This window comes from Urocitellus parryii, chromosome 9 (genome assembly GCF_045843805.1).
Source record: "Urocitellus parryii isolate mUroPar1 chromosome 9, mUroPar1.hap1, whole genome shotgun sequence".
Taxonomy (NCBI): Eukaryota; Metazoa; Chordata; class Mammalia; order Rodentia; family Sciuridae; genus Urocitellus; species Urocitellus parryii.
Genome location: NC_135539.1, coordinates 111,271,083 through 111,295,249, shown reverse-complemented (window position 1 = coordinate 111,295,249; position 24,167 = coordinate 111,271,083).

The window sequence follows — 24,167 nt, the reverse complement described above, 5'->3', positions numbered from 1 at the left end:
AAGCTCTGAGAGTGAATTAGCTGTAAATATGGGGTTGCTGTGACTTCTAAGGAAGGATAGAATTCATGAATTGGGGAGAGGCCGGAAGGGCATTTCCTGTGTGTGTGTGTGTGTGTGTGTGTGTGTGTGTGCGTGTGCATGCGTGCGCATGTCTCAGGCGGGATAAAACAGGGAAAGTCTAAGAGAGCAGCGACCTGGAACTGAGACAGATTAAATGGAGTGTGCTAGGAGGGTGAGGAGCACCCAAGATTCCTAGTGCCAGGGGACTCTCAGTGGGTTAGGAATCAGAGCGTAATCCAGAGCTGTCTCCACAAGGACAGAAGTTTGGTCATGGAGTGGCTTGGTGGTATGGACATGTGATAGCGGCTGACACATGCCTTGGCAGGAGTCCCAAGAAAAGGTTCCCAACCCATTCAGTGTGTGGACAACAAGGACACCTTGTGGTACATCAAGGAAGGGGAGAGAGATGGGTGCAGCAAAGAGGGCCCAGAGTCTGCCCAGAGTAGAGGGGGCGTGAGGATCCTGCAGGGAGACAGAAGGTTCTGGAGACAAACTTTCAAGATTCCCCATAAACCCAGGAGTAGGTACTGTTTGGGAGAGAGAACAGAGTTGTTCTCTAGCCTTGGAAAGCAATCTTTTTTCTATGTTGATAATAATGTCCCTCAAGGCAGCCTCTTTGGGTGCTGCTGCTTACAAATTGGGGTACTGCTATAGCTTGGATCTGGAGTGTCCCCCAAGAGCTCATTTGTCAAAGGCTTGGTCTTACTGGGAGGTTTTGAGATCTTTAGGAAGTGGGGCCTGGTGGAAAGAAGTTAGGTCCTTGGGGTGGGCCCTTGAAAGGGATATTGGGATCCTGACCCGTTCTCTCTCTTTCTTTGCTTCTGGGCTACCATCAGGTGAGCAGCTTCCTCTGCCAGGACCTCCCACCATGCCCAAAGCAACAGCCAAGTGATGATGGATTGACCTGAAATTGTGAGCTCAAAACAAACCTTTCCTCCTTATAAATTGATTTTCTCAGGTATTTTGTTATAGGGACAGGAAGCTAACTAACAGGGGCTGGTGTGGCATGCAGAGGCAGAAGATCTGGTCTGGAAGCCCTGTCTCTGCCATTTAGTGTCTGTGTAACCCTGACCTATCTTAGGACTGCACTTACCTGAAAGGAAGGGAGAGTAATTCATGACCTCCACATCCCTAGGTGTGATCCCCACATATGAAGGGCTTTGTCATCTGTAAGGTTAGTTATACAAGTGCATGACAGTGGCGGCCGCGGCGGCGGTGGTGGGGTGGACCCAAGCATCTGAAATGCCATCTGTGGCCTGACTTCCACTGGCTTTTCTGCAGCTCCTCCCTGCAGTTTAATCTCAACTGAATACCAAACTCCTCTGTCTATCCCACAACTCTGGGAGGAATTTAAATGGTGAGTTTTTGCTTTACTCAGTCTTTGAGAAAGTCTGCAATGTACTCATCCCAAACTCCGGTAATTTATTTAGTTTTAGAAAAATCACCAGATAAGATACATGCTCAAAGGAGATGAAATCATCACCTCATGAAGATATTTGCATTCTTATGGCTACTACAGCATTATTAGCAGTAGCCAAGAGGTAGAAACAGCACCTCAGCACACTGGCAGATGAACAGATAAAGAAAATGTCTTATACACATGTATGCTACATATGTTACATTTATATATATATATCTATTCTGTTATATGTTGCATATATAATGTTATGTATATTTGTTCTATGTGTTCCACATTGTGTGTATGGATGTGTGTATGTGTGTGTGTGTGTGTGTGTGTGTGCATATATATATAAATACACACATGTTACATCACTCAGCCTTACAAAAAGAGGCAATCCTATTACTTGCTACAACATGAAGGGGCTTGGAGGACATTATGCTAATTGAAAAAATCAGACATGGAAGAAAAGAAAAATAATGCACAATCTCATTATATGATATATATATCTCATATATATCACAGAAGGAACAGTGGTTACCACTGATAGGGGTGGAGAGGGAATGGGAAGATGCAGGTCAATGGGTACAAAGCAGAAGACACAAAAGATGGATAAGCCTGGAGATCTAATGCACAACACAAGCACAGTTGTTAATATAATTGCACTGTATTAGGTATTCTTATTAAATAGATTTCAGGTGCTCTTGTCAAACGCACACACGCACAAAGGAGTTATATGAAATGATAAATATGTTAAATCTACTTTGCTACAGTACCCATTTGATTTCCTGTGTGTATCCCATAACATCATGTTCTAAATTTCAAATATGCAGTTAAGAAAAAAAAGAGAGAGAGAGAGAGAGAAAAGAAAAAAGAATCTGTGCCGTCTTCACCTGTTATGTATCAAGAGAAAATAAAGCTGGAGATACAGTTGCCACCAGATGGCACCATAACAGTCTTGTGCATCAGATGAGATGAACTTCAGACAGGAACTGCAGCAGCTGGATCTTCCTTCATTAAGACTTGAGAGCAGGGAGAAGGATCTATTTCCACTAAATGACTTGCAAGATACTGTTCTTCAATTATAATGAGGTTGGCAGGAACTTTCCCAGATTAATAAGTGTGTAGCCCATTGTGTTTTAGTAATCACCGACCATGTTTTTGAAAATCTCTTTAACTTTACCTGGGGCAGTTGCTTTCAGAGGAATGGCTGTTCATTCTAAGACCCATCCCAACCCCTCTTTATTGTCACTACACTCACAGTGTGGGTCAGAGTGTAGCTTTCTTTGGGGTTTGGGGACAAGTATAAGGTCTGACTCAGGACTATTTTGTTATATACTAAAAGAAGTATGAGATTTTGTTAATAAATATTGGCATAAATGTGGGAAATATATATGGGTATAAATTCTAAGGGTAGAATATAGCCCTGGATTAGGTTGAATTTATTGGGTGTATTTTTACATATTGTGGGTTTAACATGTTAGCTCTTGAAAACTGAAGTGATTCTAGAAGTGTCTTGGTTGGTTTACTGAATCTTGGATCCAAAGGTGCCATATGCTTAGTAAATTTGGAACGCATCTTCAGTGAGATCACAGGAAATCTCCGGCTAGACCCACTGGAGGGCCCAGAGGATCTTCCTTCATTAAGCATTGAGAAAACTCATCACTGAAGATGTATTTGCATCTTTGAAACATTTTATGGCAGATGCCTTCTATGAGCAGGCACATGCCGAAAGATACTGCCATCCAGTTGGGCTCTCTGATTTCAATGGGAATAATGGGATTCCCTTGGTGCAGAGGCCAAACATTATAACTCAACCATCAGAGACAAGGGAGCTACACTTACCTTTAAAAAAGAAGAGACACATGGGTAGTCAAAGTATTTTTAAATGTAAGGATCTTTAGTGGGAATAATTGATCACAGTGCACCTAAGAATGAAAAAAAGATAGCTTACTAAAATGTTGCTTGATCTATGTAAAAGGTGTAGTTTCTAGAGAACAACCTGGGTAGCCAGCCTCTCACTCACTTTGCAGGCCTAAGTCAGTTCCAGGCTTAAGAGACTCTTGATTGAAGGTAGGCAAATAACCTGTGAGGGTTTTAGTAATCATCTTTCCCCAGCTATTTGAGTACTTGCTCACAGGGCACGTGTATAGATGGCCATACTATTAAGGTGGGGGACTATGTTTGAACTCCCAGCATGGACTTTCCCTTATCAAAGCTTCTTGTCTACCAATAGTGCTGAAAGCCTAACTTGGCAACTAAGCTAAACTTCTGATATGTTACCATTCCCTGGGGGACCCACCCAGCTCCCAGTAGCAGATTGATTACATTACAACCGTTCCATCAGGGAGGGAAACAACATTGTTTTTTCCTCACCATAAAAGACATGTATTCTGAGTGTAGATTTGCTTTCTTCTACCAAAATCACCATCTGCAATTACAAAATATGGCATTCTGCAGACAACATTGCTTGTGGTTAAAAAAATTAAAAAAGACATTTCAAACAAGTCTGTAATGGGTTCATGCCCACAGAATTAACCAGTACAAACACATACCCTAGCATCCAGAAGTAGCTGACCTAATAGAAAGATGTAATGGCCTACCAAAATTCAGTTATGGCACCAGTTGGGAGATTACACCCTGAAAGGATGGGGTTTTATATCATAGGCTGTGGATTGTCTTTGATAAGAGAAAGTTATATGGTTCTGTGTTTTTCATAGCCAGACAACATGGGTATGGGCATCAGAAGTAGAGGGGGTACTGGCTTCTCTTGCTATTGAATCTCATGGTCTACTCACAAAATTTTTCCTTTCCACATCTGCAACTTTGAATTCCACTGGTTTGGAGTCTTGATTTCTAAATGGGGGAATACCTCTACCAGGAAATATACCAACGTTCATTAATTTGGAAAATAAAGCTAATATTTGGCTTTTTGGGGCTTCTCATGCTACTGAAACAACAGGTAAAGAAGAAAGAAGACTGTTACTCTGTGGCTGGTGGGATTATTATTATTATTATTATTATTATTATTATTGGTACCAGAGATCGAACCCAGGGGTACTTAACCACTGAGCCGCATCCCAAGGCCTTTTAATATTTTATTTAGACACAGGGTCTCACTAAGTTGCTTAGGGCCTTGTTAAGTTGCTGAGGCTGGCTTTTAACTTCTAATCCTCCTGTCTCAGGCTTTCAAATTGCTGGGATTACAGGCACACACCACTGCGCCCAGCTTGGGGTGATTCATCTTGATTACCAAACGGAAATTGGGATACTGGCACTCCATGAGAGCAGGAAAGAGCAAATCTGGAAGCCAGAGAAATTTTCTGGGATCCTTTTAGGATTTCCATGTCTGATAGTAAAGTTAATAGAAGACAGCAAACTCCCACCCGCTGGCTAAAGACATAACCACTGGTGGTTCAGACCCTTCAGGCAAGATGGATTACCCTGTCATACAAAAACTCCAGTCATGGGGGAACTGGATGAAGATCAAGGAAGCATGGAATGGGTAGTGGAAGGAGGAAATTATAAATATCAGTGATGGCCTCATGAACAGAACTAACCAGTACAACCACATACCCCATCATACAGAAGTAGCTGGCCTAATAGAAAGATGTAATGGCCTACCAAAATTCAGTTATTTGCTTGTTGTGTGTGTGTGTGTGCATGCATATTTGTGTGTGTGTGTGTGTGTACATATTATTTCATTCTTCTTTCTCCTCTTTAGCCATATTACTTCATGCAAGTTTTGTTGATTGTTAACTTTACATTTTTTTTTTTTTAGGAAATATATTCAGATGGGAATTTGAGAAGCAATTAACGTGGTTCAGAGATGAATCCAATGACAGCTGGGACTTTACAGTTCTAATTTTAGGAAGAAGACAACACATCTTGGTTTATATTCAGAATTTTTTTATTTTGTTAAGAAGAAATGAAGAATTTTTGTGGTATATTGAGGTTCACATTTTTTTTTGTGTGTGTGTGTGGAGTGGTGTTATGGACACTGAATAGCCAAAGGGGCGGGATGTATCTGTTATTCAGTTATTGCCTCTCAGTGCTAAATCCAACCTTCTATATTTTGTGAGTCTACATTTCTGCTTTTCCAGATGGCTCTGCCAATAAGGGCACTAGATGGAGATTTCAAAACTGGAGGAAGAACAAGTGGTTTTCTCCTTTCTGTTTGATTCCTGAGGGTCTCCTATCTGTGCATGGTTATTCTGTCACCCAGGCAAATCTTCTTCATCAGAACACCAAAATTTTCTTCTGTGACCAGCAACAGAACCCAGTGTACAGTTTTTCTAACACTGAATGAACTTTGTCATGTTTTCCATGGAGCCACCAGGAACAGGCAGCAAGTATATCTTCTGTAAAGATTCGGGTCTTAGTTCTCTGGGTCCCCTCTTGTGAGCCCAGATGATGAGCTCTGGCTGAGTAAATGTCTTCTGATCAGATATCTGAGTTTCAGGTCCTCAGGGCCTGAAAAGTTTCCAATTTTGAGTAATTTCAACCTTTGTCATGTGCTTCCTCAGATCTCAGCAGTTGCAACCTTCATGATATTTTAGTCACATAAATGATTCATTTAATATGGTGCTTTGGCTTGGCTGATACCCAGTTATTTATTCAAATTCTAACCAGGTGTTATTATGAGGGTTTGTTGAAGATGTGGTAAACATTGTCATTACATTGACTTTAAGTAGATTATCCTAATAGTGTGGGTGGACCTCAATGATCTGTTGAAAGACTTTAAGAGCAAAACAGGTTCCCTAGAGGAAGAAGAAATTCTGCCTCAAAGCTCCTGCCTGAGAGCTTCCAACCTGCCAACCTGCTCCAGAGGTCTTGGACTCACTAACAATTGTATGAAGTCAGTTACTTTGGAATAGATTTACTTATATATGTTAAGAGAGTCTGGTTCTGTTTTTCTGGAGATCCTTGGTAGATACAGTTACCTTATTAAGATCCTTGTACCTGTTAACATCTTCTGAACTCTTTCAAATAACTCATGTAGTTTCTAGTTCCAGACTGAACCCTGATTCAGCAAGGCACAAATGGAAGTTTTTAAAATATGTACTTTTATGCTTAACATGAATTTCAATAGCTAGTACGGGCGGAGATGAGTTCAAAGAGTAGAATATTGCTTAGGCAGAGAAAAGAGATGCCAAAGCAGAATTTGTAGATTAGAAGACTAGCAAGAGATAGTGGTTAACACACAGAGTATGCAATCAGCATTCTGTGGCATGAAACAGAGGAACTCAGAGCCTCAGTAGAAACCAGTTGATAAAGTTTTAAATAGAATACATTTTGAAGATATGCAGATTCATCGGACAAATAGTGCCCATGAACAGCAGTAAAAGTCCTGCCAGGATAGGACCATCTCAGTGCAAAAGAAAAGGATCGGAACACCACGGGTCATCTAACAGATTAGAGGGAAATCCAGGGGATCAGAACAGAAGCTACTTGCTTGAGAGAGCTCTGTGTAAAAAATCACTGGAAAGCTTAAAATAAGAGCAATCATTCATTTTGGGCAAGTTCGGTCAGCTCATTTCTGTTCCACCCAGCATAGCTGGAACTGCTCAATGGAGATTGGCAGACCCTCTTCTAGATGTCTCGCTCATGTGTCTGTGGCTGGTTCTCTGGAAACTCAGCCAAGGGAGTGGGCTGTGAACTTCTTTTCCACACGGGCCTCTCTCCAGGTTGTTTGGGTTCACTTATGTCTGGATTCCAAAACAAACATCTCAAGAGAGATAAAGTAAGAACAGATAGGGTCTTAATGTCTTCCCCCAAAAACGGGCATATATTTGCCACTGCTGTGTCCTCTCAGTCCAGTGGTTATAGAACCCAGATCCAGGGCAGGGAACATTGCTGGAGCCATGCTTTAAAACTGTCACTGTCACAGAGGAAATATTAGAAGAGGCAATTAAAATTTTACTTTTGAGAATTTCTAACTGGCCAAGTTAACTGGTAAAATATATGTAGTTCTCTTTCCAATGGGTGGACTCAGTCACACAAATCCTTTGAAATTTTAAGAAGGTGCCCTTTTCTTTATTATTATATATGTGGCTCTTTTGATTAGGTCAGTCCTACCTGATTATCAGCCATCATTTTGGAAACTAGAATCAGCAAAATAGGAGAAATACAATCCTGTGTAAAACACGGTTTTAGCAAGAAAATGACACCAGGGCAAATCCTAATCAAACATATCTTAAAAGCAATCAGATAAAAATGACACATAAGGTAAAGAAGAACAAAGATGGAGATGATAGCTGATTTCTCATGGGAAATAAATGAGAAAACGGTGGACTAGTATCTTTAAAGGACCAACAGAAAAAAGAAAAAGTCAGCCTAAAATTTTATACCTGGTGGAAATATCTTTTCAAAATGAAGATGACTAAAGACTTTGTTCTAGACATGCAACAGGTGAAAGTATTCATTGCCAGCAGATCTGCACTACAAGGAATGTTAAAGACAATCCTTTGGGAAGAAAGAAAATGAAATTCTAAATGCACACAAAGGCATACAGAGCACTGGATATGTCCCTATGTGGGTAAATCTATAAGATCAAAGCAAATCTTTACGTGATAATTATATAAAAAATAACAATAATGTATCTTGGAGTTTGTCAACAAAGTGTAAGTAAAATGTATGATAATAAGTACAAAGAAGCTAGGAGGGGAGAAATGGAGGGGAGTGCACTGTTCTGTGCTTAGGCTTTACATGACGTGGTGCAGCATGTTTTGAAGATAGACTGTGATAAGTCACGAGTCTATGAAAGGTGTATAGTGTAAAGGTAGGCATGGAGCCTATAACAACCACTGAAAGAACAAAACAGAGTTATATGTAGTAAGTCAAGACGAAATGAAATAATAAAAATAATTAATTAAAAAGAAGGAAGAAAATGAGGGAAAAGGCATTAATTGGTACCACTATAGTTTGGATCTGAAATATCTCCCAAAAGCCCATGTGTTGAAGGCTTGCTACTTTTAGGATGTGGTGCCTAGTGGAAGAAAGGAGGTCATTTGGGGTGTTACTTTAAGGGGTTATGGAATCCCAGGCCTCTTTCTGTTTCCCTCTCTCTTTCGCTCCCCCTTGTTTCCTGGCTATCACGAGGTGAGCCATTTCTTCTGACATGTACTCCTGCCATGATGGACTGCACTGCCACAGGCCCAGAGTGACAAGGCCGAGTAACCATGGGCTGAAACCTCTGATATCATGAACCAAAATAAAACTTTCCTCCTTTTTAAGTTCATTATTTTGGGTATTTTGTCACAGCAACAGAAATCTTACTGACACAGTACAAACAGAAAACAAATAGCAAGAGAATAGCCTTAAACCTAACCATATCGACAATCATTGTAAATACAAAAGGTTTAAAAAGAAGATATCATTAGATTGAATTTTAAAAAATTAAACATAAGAACCAACTATATAACAAATATACCTTAAAGACAAACTTTAACAATAAAAGAATTCAGAAAGATGTGCCATGCTGATGCTAGTCAAAAGTAATTCAGATATACCTATAGGTCTATATCTATATCTATATTTATATCTATATCTATTTTCCTTCCTTACTTTTTCTCTATCTCTCCATTTTTCTTCCTTTTTTCCTTCCTTCTTTCTTTCTTTAGTACTAGGGATGAAACTTAGGGCCACTCTACCACTGTGCTATATTTGAAGCCTTTTTAAATTTTTATCTTGAGACAGGGTTTTGCTAGGTTGCTGAGGCTGGCCTCAAACTCCTGATCTTCCTGCCTTAAGCTCCCAAGTTCCTGGGATTATAGGCATGTGCCACCATTCCCAGATAACACACATATTTCAAAATAAAGTATACTATCAACAGTGAAGAAGTAAGTTCCACAATGAAAAAAGGGTACATTTATTGAGGACATAATCTAAGATTATATTATAATCTAAGATTATAGCAGGGCTTCAAAATACATGAAATAAAACTTAATAGAACTAAAAGGAAAAATAGACAAATTTGCAATCATGATAGAATATTTCAATACTCTTTCTCAATAATCAATAAAACAACTAGGCAAGCTGGGTGTGATAGAGCACGCCTGTAATCCCAGTGGCTTGGGAGGCTGAGGCAGGAGGATTGAGAGTTTGAAGATAGCCTCAGCATTTTAGTGAGATCTTAAGTAACTCAGTGATACCCTGTCTCTAAATAAAATACAAAAAGGGCCAGAATGTGGCTCAATGGTTAAGTACCCCTAGGTTCAATCCCTGGTACCAGAAAAAAAAAAATCTAGGCAAAAAGTTAGCAAATAGTAGATTTGAGTAATGCTAATCAAACAAGACAACCTAAATGACATATATAGAACACTCTCTTAACAATATTAGAATGCACATTATTTTTTATTTGTTCTTTTTAGATATGTACAACAGTAGAGTATATTTTGATATATCATATATACATAGAGTATAATTTATTTTAATTAGGATCCCAGTCTTGTGGTTGTTTATGATGTATAGATTCACTATGGTGTAGAATGCACATTCTTTTTAAGTATGTACAGAATATTTACCGAGATAGACCATTTCATGGGCTGTAAAATGAGTTTCAATAAATTTAAAAGGATTTGAATAATACAAAGTACATTCTCTGATGATGTATGTAGATATTAAAAGGACTAAAAGTAGCCAAAAACATTTTGAAAAAGAAGAACAAGTTTGGAGGGCTAGTATTTTTTGATTTCAAGACATACTACAAAGGTATAGTAATCATGGAAGATAAAAGTAGAGAAGTAGATTAGTGAAGCAGAATGAGAATCCAGAAATAGACTCTGCATATATGGACAGTTGATTTTTGACAATGATGAAAAGGCAATCTGTGGAGGAAGAATAATCTTTGCAGCAAACAGGGTTATAACAATTAGATCACATTTATTTTGAAAAGGCAATTGTGATCCTTATCTCTATGCATAAAAATTAATTTGAAAATGAACCATGGACTTAGATATACAACCTAAAATTACATTTTTGTTTCTATTTTGTTTTACTTTTGTAGTTCTTGGGATCAAAATCAGGGCCCTTGCAAGTGCTAGGCTTTACCACTGATTCATATTTCCAACCCTTAAAATCTAAAACTTTTGGATAAAAATATGGTAGAGATTCTTTGTAATCAAGGCTTAGGCAAAAATTCCTTAGATATGACACCAAAAACAAAATCCATAAGAGAACAAATTGATACATTTGACTTAGCCAAAATTAGAATGTTCTATTCTTTTTTTTTTTTTAAAGAGAGAGTGAGAGAGGAGAGAGAGAGAGAGAGAATTTTTATTATTTATTTTTTAGTTCTCGGCGGACACAACATCTTTGTTGGTATGTGGTGCTGAGGATCGAACCCGGGCCGCACGCATGCCAGGCGAGCGCGCTACCTCTTGAGCCACATCCCCAGCCCAGAATGTTCTATTCTTCAAAAGGCAGTGTTAAGAGAATGCAAAGGTAAATCATAGACTGGGAGAAAATATTTGCAAAGCATATATTTGATAAAAAGACTTATATCCAGAAAATATAGAATACTCTCTAAACTTCATAATAAAAAATTAACCATTCAATTTTAAAAATGGGCAAAAGATTTAATAAAATGCTTCAAAAAAGCTATATAGCTGGGAAATAAACACATGAAAAGATGCTCAACATCATACATTGTTAAGGAAATGCAAATTAAAAAGGTAAGGAGATGCATCCACATTGGAATTAGAATGGCTAAGAATTTAAAAGACTACCCATATTAAGTGTTAGTGAGGATAGGAGGAACAAGGGATTTTATAACACTGTTGATGGGAATATAAAATGTAACATCTTGGAAAAGAGTTTACCAGTTTTTTTTTTTTTTTTTTTTTAATGAGATGAACATCTAGCCTACTCCCAGATATTTACCCAAGACCTAAATAAATAAATAAATAAAGAAAGTATATGCCTATTAAAAAAAACTTACACCAAAGGTTTATTGTAGCTTCATTTGCCGTACTAGAAACTGGAGATATTCCAAATATCCATTTGAAGGTGAATGTTTGTACTAGTCAGGGTTCTCTAGAGGAACAGAATCCACAGGAAGTATAATTATAACAGAGGGACTTATTAGGTTGGCTTACACAACCAGAAGCTGGACAGTCCACAATGGCCATCTTCAGGAGGGAGGGCTGGAAGAACTGGTAGCTGTGCAGTCCAAGAGGCTGAAGCCCCAGAACAAGAGATACCAATGGTGTTACCCTAGTTGAGACTAAAGACTTCTGGAGAATCCACTTTGGAAGAATGAAGAAGTGAGAGTCTGATATCCTCAGGTGATCAATGACAGCAACAATCAAGAACCTGTCAGAACGTGAGGCACTGGGTTCAATCCTCAGCATCACATAAAAATAAATAAAGGTATTGTGTCCATCTATAACTATATATATAAAGAACCTGTTCAAGAAGAATAGAGCTTGCATCTGCCGTTGCTTCTTTGTTCTTCCAACCTTTATCCCATCCAAGCCATCATCCTATTGGTTGGTGCTGCCCAGGCTTAGGGAGGGTCTCCATTTCAGTTGGCTGTCCCACATACCAATCATTCCTAGACACACCTTCACGAACACACCCACAATCCTCTTAATCCTCGGTATCTCTTAATCCAATCAAGTTGACAATTCAAATTAACCATTACAATGGACAAATTGTGACATATCCAAAGAAGTGAACAATTCATACATGCAGCACAATGAACGCATCTTAAAATAATTATATGGAGCTAAAGAAACTGGACAAAAAAGACTACCTACTATATAATGCTATTTATATGATATACTAGAAAACCCAACTAGTCTACACTGTCAAGGAGCAGATTAGTGCTTGCCTGAGTAGGAGAGAGGCAGGGTAGTGAGAGGGCCAGGAAAGGGACAGTAATGGTCTAGGGGAAAACTGTCCGGTGGTGCTGGGTATATTCACAATCTTTATTTTGAGGAGAATTTAAAAAAATTTGTTCCTTTTAGATATACATAACAGTAGAGTGTATCTAGCCATACATACAAGGAGTATAACTTCCCATTCTTGTGGTTATACATAATGTGGAATTTCACTGGTTGTGTATTCATTTATGAACATAGGAAATTTCTGTCCAATTTATTCTACTATTTTTCCTATACCTATCTTTCTCCCTTCCCTTCATTGTCATTTGTATAATCCAATGAACTCTTATTCCCACCTAGTCTGCCCCCTTATTTCGTGTCAGCATCTGCATATCAGAGATAACATTCTGCCTTTTTTTTTTTTTTTGGATTGTCTTATTTCACTTAGTATGCCAATCTCCTGTTCCATTCATTACCAGCAAATGACATAATTTCAATCTTCTTTATGACTGAGTAATATTTCATTTGTGTATATATACCACATTTTATTTATCCATCTATCACAATCTTCATTGATAATCTTATGGTGTATAGATATGTCAAACTTCAAATTGTAGGCTTTGGTTATAATAAGTCAAACAATTTAGAACTTGACAAAGAAAATAACTGAAAATTGTTCCTCCCCTCCATGTTCTACTTAGGTTCAGAGTTTAGTATTTCTGTCATCTAGACCTGTACTGTCCAATATGCTAAACTCTAGACAAAAGTGGTCATTGCAAATTTAAATTCACTGTAATTTAGATGAAAAATTCAGTTCTTGCACTAGCCATACAAGGGTTCAATGGCCATGTGTGGTTAATGACCACCATATTGAACAGTGCAGATGATAAAGTGTTTCTGCCATCAGAGAAATTTCTCTCAGCACCTATCCTAGGTGATGTAGAGACTCATTAGTTTTCCCCGATCTCATTAGAACCCTAGATCTTTCTCTAGTCACTTATTGAAAACTTATTATTATTATTATTTACCAGAAACTTCAGGACTCTTATATGATTTATCTTTAGTTCTTAAAAGGAAAGACTTAAAACCAGAGAGGTTTGAATAAGCCATTCTCTAACGCTCACTGTTTACTAAGTGGTGTCTCTCAAGTGCAAATCTGTGTCCATTTAGCCGCAAAGTCTGAAGTCTTAGGTGAGTCTCCTATATCCTGTGACTAGACCACACTTCCTTCATTCTTTACTTGTGGAGGTTTCTTTGCATATTCAACCATATTAATCCTATATTTATCTCTTCTAAATTTTATTTTAGTTTTTTTTTTAGGATCCTCATCCTGTCCTTCCATAGGCCCACTCACCTTCCAAGATGCATGTCTTTAGCAGCTTTGATAAGCATGTCCTCTGAAACTCTATCCAACACAGGGATATAAATGATCAGTAAGACAAGAGAACGGCTGGAGGCTTATGATTGGCTATTAGAAGCCTTTCCTGGGGCTAGGGATAAGCTCAGTTGGTAGAGGGCCTGCCTTGTATGCAAAAGGCCCTGATTCAATCCACAGCACCACAAAGAGAGAGAGAGAGAGAGAGAGAGAGAGAGAGAGAGAGAGAGAGAGAGAGAGAGAGATCTTTCCTGTTTAGGTTGGCATCAGTTTACCAGTCTATAACTTTCAAGGCATTAGGATTACATCCCATTTCTGTCCTCTTCTCCAGAGTCTGGACATATGCCCTGTGTTTGGATCCTGAAGACCCTTTCGCACCATCTAGAATCATGTACCAATATTAATTAACCGCACGATCACTTTCCAGATGGTAGCCAAATGGTGTATGCTTCTAAGAAAACACGAGGCTGGGAAGATCAAGCTGTTGGCACCTCGTGGGGACACTTGTCATTTCTACTGAGCCTTCCACCTCCTCCTTGCTGCTCCCATCACTAAACTGATTGTTTTGGTTATCTGCTGCTGAAATGAAGAATTCTCAAAACAGTGGCTTCGAACAATAACAATCATTCATTTGCTCACAGATTTGAAACATGGGCATGGGTTGGTGAGAACCCTTGGCCTCCATTCCACAGGGCCTCGGCGAGGCTTGCTCAGCCAGCTTCCTCTGGCACAATTCTGAGGATCTCATGACCTCGCCTCATGTTCTCCTGTCACTCTGCTCCACACCCCATTTCTAAACTTTGCCCCTATTGACCACTCTGTGTTTTCTTAGGACTTAACATCCTAAGAGGCTTCTCTGGGCCTCTGTCCACTGTGTCTATAGTTCCCTTTCCTTGACTAATTCCCATGTATCCTTTAAGGTTCAGCCAAGGTGTTACCTTTGCCTAAAAGCTTCCTCTGACACTCCACTCCCCCACATCTCAGTCTGCATTAATACCTCTCTACTGTGCTCCACTGCATGCCTTGAGCCCTGCTTTTCAAAGCAATTATCCTACTGTAATGGATTGTCCTTTGTATCTGCCTGTTCCTCTTGCTAGACTCAGAGCTCTTCAGGGGAAGGAGTTTTATATTCCCAGTGCCTAGCATAGCATGTGGGATATAGTATATTGAGTCGATGAATGATGGGATGATAGCATGCATTGTGCAAGTTCACATTATGTGATCAAAACTCCAGATTAGCAATAAGACCCAGTACCTGTAAAGAACCTCACTGAAACAGGTTCTCCTGAATCCAAAAATGACACGAGTTCAAGTCCACCGAGCACTTGGTGCCAGGTCCGCGAGTTATAGTGTGTAGCATGTGCTATAGTGCGTAGCACAGTAAGGTGTCTGCCACTGCTATTGTCATCATTATCAGGCTTCAGAGGTAGACTTGTCCTTGCCAAAGGCTCTTTTTACTCTTAGGGGTTTTCTTAGAAAAATCTTGAATGAACTTGGCCCCCTTTCAGATCTTTTTCCTCCTCTGAGAGTTCCCTGGAGTTAGCATTTCCAAAAAGGAAGAGGAAGCATGTCTGGACTAATAGCTTGGGTGCATCTTTCTCTTGGCAAAGATTCAGTACCTTCTCCAGACGGATCAGCTTTATATTTGCCTATTGGCTTCTGTTGCAGCAGGTGGATGCAGGTGTTGCCACCTGCCAGGTGTTTCCTGCTTCCCCAGTCCTGACAGAGTTAGGGAGAAGCAGAAGTGACTTCCATGCCAGAGCCCTCTGGTACACTGTCACCCTGAATCAGCATCCACTTTCCCCATACGTAGTTTGGGGCAAGGCTGGAGGGAAAGCACACCCACTGGAAGGAAAGGCATTTTTGCTTTGGGGGAAGGTAGTTCTGCACCTTAATTTGGAGGGAGTGGCCAGGTTTTTCAAGCTCCCTCTGGGCTTGCTCTTGCCCTGCATTTCCGAGATGGCCAGAGCTGAAAAGTCCCAGAATTCTCCTTATTATGTCCACACCCCATCCTACCTGGAATTTAGAAGAATGCAAGCATAGTGTTTTTAGCTTCAACTGTGATTAATATTTGGTGCTGGGAAAACTGGGGTTCTGGGTTAAGCCTGAAAATATTTTGGGCAAAGGAAGAAGGGAAATTTCTAAGATGCCCCTGAGAGAGTGAGGCAGGGCAGAGTCCCCAGTAAGAGATTTGCATGAAGAAGGGAAATGGAGGAAGATTCATCCGGAAACAGGTCTGAAGAGGAGGGCTGAAAAGCTAGACAAGTGAGAAAGGCAGATGTAGGGACCTCAAGGAGCTATGGCTATGAGCAAAGTTAGGGCAAGAATCCTGGAGGACTTTCATGGGTACTGTGAAAAACCAAAGGAATTGAAATTTGTACACAGAGACCTGCAGGCCTTGTTGGGCCCTCCTGTAAGGCTCCCATGGGGCAGCGTGTGCCATCACAACCCTCATTCCATTCTGGAGTCAGCCCCCGAAGATCTAGATTCCAGTTCCTTATTTGTGAACTCTAGGACCTTGTCAAGCATTTAACCTGTTAATGCACTGGTCGGTTTTTGTTATATAACAAAATATCTGAGGCTTAGTTATTTTTTTATTTTTTATAAAGAAAAGAGGCTTGCCCAATGCATAATTTTGGAGGCTGAAAGTCCAAGATCTGGTGGCCTCATTGATTTGGATTCTGATGAGGGTCTAGTGGGAGGTGGCATCATGGCAGGAGCATGTGGGAGAGGGAGAAGTCCCATTGTAAAACAGGAAGCCAGAGCGATGGGGAAGGGCCAGGCTTGCTCCTGTTATAACAACTTTCTCATGAGAACTAACTCAGGGATCCCATGAAAACTAACTTAATCTCTATCAAGGGTGGGCCCCGATGACCTAAGGACTTCCCACTAGGCCCCACCTCAATATCCCCACATTAAGGATTAAGCTCCCAGCAGAGGAAACTTTGAGGGACAAATTCAGACCATATTCAAATGATAGCATCTACGTTTCCTCAATCTGTGTCATGTAGCTAAAAAAGTGTCTTCTCAATCAAGTTGTAAAGATTGAATAAATTAATGTATTGAAACGGCTCAGCACAGAGCCCAGCTTGTGAGTGGAAAGGATGACAACAAGGGTGAGATCTTTGCAGGGCCAGGCTGTCCACCTCTAGCCACTGCAGGGCCTGGCGTGTCACGGGAACCCCCCTGAATGATTGTCTAGGTGACTGACATGGGCTCCAGCGAGGGCCCTTGTTTCACTGTGTGGACCCTCTAAGCATTTTTTCCATCGGGGATTTCAAGTTAAAAAAGACCGCAGGATTCTTCCTAAATAGAATGACTATGGGTGACCATTTTTCTTTTCTTCTATTTTTCTGTATGCTCCACAAGTTTTTGGTTTCATATCAAAGCAAAGATTACTTTTCTAAAGGTTTAAAAATATTATTAACAAACATAACACTCTGCCTTGTCTGGAAGGAGGGAGCTGCCCCAATGGATAAGAACAGGTAGGTAATGAACAGACTAAGTGGCATGTGCTTCTGCCTTCTGGGTCTTCCAGTTTCCTTGGAGGTCACACAAGCTCTTCCTGCTAAGGAAATACGTAAAGCACCAAGCCGTGGGGATGAAGGTCCTTCTTCTCTCAATCTTAAAAAGGGAAGCAAGATTGAGTTCTAATAGGAGGGCCATGTCTTCAGAAGGAAAGAATGTTCTCAGTCCTGAGTCTTGTGCTGTCGAGAAATGACCATGAGTGGGCTGAGGGGTACAAGGTCCTCCCCCACAGTGCTGCCACTCTACATCAGTGGATCATTTGTCTCTAGAGGCTTGGGCCCCGGAAAGCTGTACCTCTGTCCCATGAGGTTGAGAGAGAGAGTAGTCTTGGGGGAAGAGTCCCAGACCAAGAACCAAGATGCTCACTTTGTTGCTCCAGCTCTACCTGGGTGCAGGATCTTCCAATCACCAAGTCCCAGCTTTCCCATTTGGAAAAGGAAATAAGAACATCTTTCCTATTCATATGGAAGTTTGAGGTAGAAAGAAATACCATATGAAAATACTCTGGAGAGTGTCAAGTGATGGACAGGTGCTATTTGTGAATAGGGTAAGAGTACTAGTGTAGTAGAGGAAAGTACAGACTGTCTTCAGTGAGTTATATTTATGTTGTTCACATTTTAAAATTAAAAAACATTAAATTTTTCCCTTCTTCTAGGAGTTTCCTATATGTTATATCGTCTGACCTTTATTTGCTGCATATTATAAATGAGAAAACTAAGGCTAATAGGAAAAAAAACCTTGTGTGATTTGCCCAAAAATCACACAGCAGAGTCAGAACTCAAATCTAGTATTCTTTTTAAAATTTGTTCTAATTAGTTATACATGAAAGCAGAATGCATTTTGACACATCATACATAAATGGAGTAGAACTTCTCATTTGTCTGGTTGTACATGATTTGAGTTACACAGATCATGTAATCATATATGCATATAGGGTAATAATGTCTGATTTATTCTACTCTCCTTCCTACCTCCATGCCAAAATCCCTCTATTTTCTGCTCATCTTCCTTATTGGGAATTAACATCCAGGTCCTCTTAGCATAATATTCTCTAGTTCTATTCATTTACTAACAAATGTCATAATTTCATTCTTCTTTAAGGCTAATATCCCATTGTGTATATATAGCATATTTTCTTTATCCTTCCATCTGTTGAAGGGCACTTAGTTTCCATAGTTTAGCTATTGTGAATTGAGCTGCTATAAATATTGATGTGACTGTGTCATTGTAGTATTTTATTTTATTATTTTTTTTAAAGAGTGAGAGAGAGGGAGGGAGAGAGAGACAGAGAGAGAGACACAGAAAGAGAGAGAGAGAATTTTAATATTTAATATTTATTTTGTAGTATTTGGCAGACACAACATCTTTGTCTGTATGTGGTGCTGAGGATCGAACCCAGGTGAGCATGCTATCTCTTGAGCCACATCCCCAGCCCTGTAGTATTTTATTTTTAAGTCCTTTGGGAATAAAGCTAGGAGTGGGATGACTGGGTCAAATGGTGGTTTCATTACAAGCTTTCTTAGGAATTTCCATATTGCTTTCCTCAGTGGTTGTACTGAAATCTAACTTTTCTGTTCTCAGTCTACTTAGTACAGACTGTGTCTGTGATTTCTTTAGACTTTCTTAGTTTCAGGACTGAAAGTTCTGTGTTCCAGGACACCTCCGTGTTCCAAGCAAACTAGCATGGCACCGAAATACCAGTGCTCATTCCATAATTCAGCATCATTTGGCTTTGCCAATCATGAGGGGTGGGAAGAGCTGGAGTTTTATGAGAGAGAGAAATTATGCAACCCTGCTTCCTCCTAAAGGAAAAATGACTCAAGTCCCCCCAGCCAGGGAGGACCCTTCTATATGCAGAACTACCATGAACATCTGGAAGAGCAGATGGGCAGGTCCCTTCCAGTGTTGGATCCATTTCAGTTTCATGACTGCCATCACTGGTAAAGAAATATCTGAGCATGCTGTAGCCTGCTCCTAGGCAAGTACATTGGGAGAAAGGCATGTTTTCCTTTCCAGGTGAATGCCCCTGCTTAGTGTAATGTTAATCCTGTACACGTGTTTGCATTTATGATTCTTAATCCAGGAGAGGAGGAAGAGCTATCAAGTTCCATTTCTGCAGAGGAGGAAGGTGAGGCATGGAGTTGATCAATTTGTCCAAAGTTATCCAACCATCAACTTCCAAAGTTAGAGCCAAATCCAGGTCTTTTTGTTGTAATGCTGGGCATTGAATGCAGGACCTTGAACATCATCGGAGCTTGTGCTGTACCACGGAGCTATGTCTTCAACCTCGAGTCTTTTAGTGTTATTAATTTAGAGTTCATTGACTCCTGATGAGTTTCTAGATGGCTATCAGAAAGAAAGTTTGGATACATGTGTCCTTTCTAGTGGTGGCTGAGTGGAATGGGAGTTTATATATTTCATCAGTTTTTCAAAGGAATGCATCAGATATCATGGACCTGTTCTCTGTGCATAGTTCATCTTTTCTGTGCATCAGCATTGATCATGCAACAAAAGGAGCTTTAGTGACAATCAGCTACTCTGCCACTTCCAATGTGCTTAATTTATAGTGCTTCAGGGTTGCTAGGCAAAATGATTGATTTTCCTTTACTGCAGCCAATTCACGTTTTTCTTTCTCTGCTTCACAATTCTTCAATGTCTATGATATCAAGTTCAAAATTTTTTCTTTTGGTGTCACCTTTGATTGAATCCTCAACCTAGATACACACTTTTTTAAAAAAATTTGTTGTTGTTAGTGGACCTTTATTTTATTTTTTAATTTATATGTGGTGCTGAGAATTGAACCCAGTGCCTCACACATGCTAGGCAAATGCTCTACCACTGAGCCACAACCCCAGCCCAGATACATACTCTTAAAGGAAAAAAAAAACTATGTAATTCATCTTGTCAATAGCCAGGATAACCTGCCTACAGCTCCTGGATGATCTAATTGTGTTGAACATTGGGTGGGGAACATGTATTTGGGTATGATCACTCTGATTTTCCTCTGGAAGGGCTTCAATGAGGGACCCAGGAGAATAGCATTTCTTTGGTAGGAATCTAGGGGCTCTGCCCTACTGGTACCCTGTTCAGCAGGGAGGCTGCTCATGTAGAACTCTCCCAAACCCCATGCAGGAAGATATGGAGAAACACCAAAGAATGATGTGACTGCCCATGCCTTTGGAAGTCCTCATTCCCTATCTTCAGTCATTTATTAATTCACTCAACAAACATTTAGGGAGCGCCTACTATGTGCAGCATTTCAGGAATAAAGCAATGAGCAATACAGACAAGATCCCTGCCATGATGGAACTTGGAACATGGAACATGGAAGGCAGAACTTGACCTTAGTTCTTGAAGAAAAAGGTTAACTTAACAATCTGGTCACTAGCTGTCATACACTCTTCAGGGGGAGACATGGTTGGTCTCAGCCTTCCTTGAGCTTTGAGTCCGATAGGAGAGAGATTTCAGGATGACCCAAACTATCTACAGTGAAAATGAACAGAGTAGAAAAGAAGTCAGCAAGTGCCTAGGGGAGAACGAGGAGGAAAGAACTCAGAGAGGGCTGTGAGAGCGAGCTTCCTAGAGGAATTGCATCTTGCTTTCAGTTTTCTCCCTTAGCTGAAAATTCTAGGTCAATTCTAAGTAGATACTGACAGGCGGCTTCCATTCAGCATGCTGTATTGCAGAATTTGAACCTGGAGTGTGATGAAGTTTTAGCCAACTCAGGGTAGAAAATCCTCTAGGCAAGGAATTCTGGACTGAGCTTTAGGCTTTCTGAATAGACAGGATCCTGTGAGCTGGGATGGTACCATGGGAGAGTGGCGCTGCAGGGACCCAATGTGGATAAAGGTGTGGTGTTGTACTTGGTTTGCACCTGAAATATTTCAGACTCATTAGCCCTTGCTCTGCCACCTGCTTGCTCTAACTGTGCAGGAGCCAGAGGCACCCAGCCCAACCCTTTCCTCCCAGGTCTCCTGAGATGAAGCCCTTCCCAGGAACTCCCTGGCTCCTAGCACCTGTGGACACAGCACTTTTCAACTGACATGGTTTATTTGACCTATAAGGGAAAACCCACATCCGATTTCCACAGAATCGTAGTTTCTATCGACATGCCTGGATTTGTTGGTTGGGAAGAACACTCTTAAGCCACACTCCATTCCATTGGCATTTCTGCTTGTCCTTGGCTTGGAGGGGAGAGATGTCTTTAGTTCTGTGGGAGGAAAGTTTGAAGTTAGAAGAGGTGACAGATTCCGTGACTGGCAAGGGTGCTGGATTGAGATTTTAGGGTTGTGAACTCTAGTTTCAATCCAGCTCCACCACAATTTGGCTGGATGGTTTTTGGGCAGAACACTTCTCTCTGAGTGTCTGCAGTTTGCTCATCTGAAGTGAGGAGGCTGGACCCGATGCTCTTGCTGTCTGGTATAGTGAAGTGGTAAGGAATGGAGGTGTTGGCGTGGGGCTGCCTATGACTGCACCCCGCTTTCTCACTTACCCCTGAGTGCCCTCGGGTGAGGTATTCAATAGCTCTAAGTCTCAGCTTGTTTCCTCATCCAAAGCATTCGATGCAGAAAGAAGATCTATCTCATGGAGCAGACGAGAAGATTAAAAGAGATAATGCATATAAGGTCTTAATACAGAACTGGTTTCAATACTAGCTAGCTAGTATTATTTGTCTAGCTCTTTCTGTGCGTGAGTTTTGAGTCTGACCATGAGAAATGTTAGCTATTAGAACGAAAAGTACAAAGAATATTTGGCCTTATACCATTCTTCTGGTTCTTCCCGGAGCAAGTTGACTCATAAGGTCTGTAAGAGAACAAGGTTTCACCTTCTCCCAGTGGCTCCTGCCTCCCTCAGTGGATTTGAGTAACCTGTTGCCTAGAAAGAGATATCGTAACATGTTTATTTTGGCAGGAAAGGGGATGGAACCGACATGTTTGTATGGCATATTATAAAACAATTAAATCTTCATCTTCCATTGTTGTAAGCTGACACATAATTGTAAAACAAAGCATTAAGAAATAGTTTATGCATGTTCTTCAGAATTATGTATGTAAGTAGTGACAGAGGAAGCTGAACACTGAAAGCTGTTGTCCATGGGGCATAGGAAGAGCAGTAGGAAAGCCTGCAGCCACCAATTTTTCATCTTATATCTTCTAAAACCATCTACCTGGACATCCTGGATTAACAATAAAAATTAAATTGGAAAATAGAAATAAATGCAACTTGATGTGGTTCTAGGGCGTGTGCTCAGAAGGGGTTTACTGTTTAGCATTGGGCCTGTCCCTTATATAGGCTCCTTTCAAGATCCTGGAGGAGCCCTACTGATGTATGTTCTCACAAAATTCACAAGAGTAAAGGATTTTAGTCTTGACCAGTTAAAACCAGTGCCTCTTCCATCTGCCTTCTTCTCTGTCATATTTCTCTCATGCCAAGTGACATTAGAGAGGCACAGTGTTTGGGAGATTGGGTTAAAGAGTAATTGGGGATGCACTTGGCTTTGAGAAATGCATCTTTGAGTGGTTTGTAATCACATCTGTGTGTGGTTAAGATATTGCTAGCTATCCCTGTATGAAAATGGCATCTGGAAATACTTCCTCAGACCCACTGTGCTTATTCCTGGAAATGTGTGGGTAGTGGAAGAGAAGCAAGGTTTGAGATATATGGCACCAGAAACAAGCATGTCAAAAATTCTTCCAGTCATCAGGCATGGAAAATGTAAGCCAAAGATTTGGTTTTCATTAAAATCCAGTAAAAATGGAAAAAATATATTCAGTAATGCCATATATACAATTATGAATGAATTACAGACTTTTTCCTTTTCTGACAGGAATCCTGTAAAACAGATATTTTTTCAGAATTCTTGTTTAAAAGGCACAAATCTTTAGCATATTTTGTGCATTCCAACAAGCAACAAAAATCCAGTTTTGGATAACCATACCCGAAAAAATTTTAAAAAAAGACTTATTGTTTTATTCTCTTTCCTGAAAATAGCATTAAAAAATGCATCATCTGCAGAAAAAAAAAACAAACCAGAGATGACAGGTAGTTAATCAATAAAGGTTTTAGTTTGTTTTTCTGGATTTTGTGACATTTTTGGTTATTTGTCAGCTTTTAAAAATGTGTAACAATGTGACTTCTTTTCTCATTCTAAACAGTACTCACTTTTGTTTCCAATATGGATCTTCTAATTTTGAATTCCATTTCTTGAAAGAAACTCCATCTCTACCATAAAATTATGATCTCCCAGCCCTATACAGCTTGGATATAGCTGGTCCTGTTGTAGGGGTCCAGTGTAGGGAGGCCAGTTTTAGCAAATGAACCTACAGGTTGCACAGGTAATTTTGAACCCCAGGTAGATCAACCCTGAGATGTGTTTATCTGAAATTCAAAGGTAACTGGGCCTTTTGTATCCCATGGGAATATGGAAGAAGCAGCAGCTGGCTCAGTGGGTGAAAGTATGGGACCAAGAGAGGAGGGGATGGAAAACACAGAGACTCCACCTGCAAGTCTGAGGTGGGTTCTGAAAGTTGGGTGGGTGTTTGCAAAGCCCAAAAGCCAGGGTATAACTTTTTAGGTGACAGGGTCCAGGGAAGTGTGGGGTTGTCCAGGAGCGGGTGAGGGGAGATGTAGGCTAGATCTGGAGTGTGATGGGTCTGGAAGTCATGGGGAGGGGTTTCCTTTGGCTGAGAGGCCTCAGGGAGCCATGCTGGGACTTACAGCCTGGGAGCCCCAGGCCTGGGTTTGCATCTTAGGCAGCTTGGCTGCCAAGGGCAGGGTAGCTGTTGGAAGTGATCCCTGGTTAGTGACCCGCAAGGACACATGGCTTGTGATCCTATTACCTTTCCCCAGGCCCCCTTCATCTCCATGGGAACTGACTATGGCATCTGGGCCACAGGACCCAGTGACATAAGGAGCCAAACAGCTTCTGAAGCTCTAGATTAGCAAGTTTGACTGAGAGCCCGATGGGCACAAAGGAGAA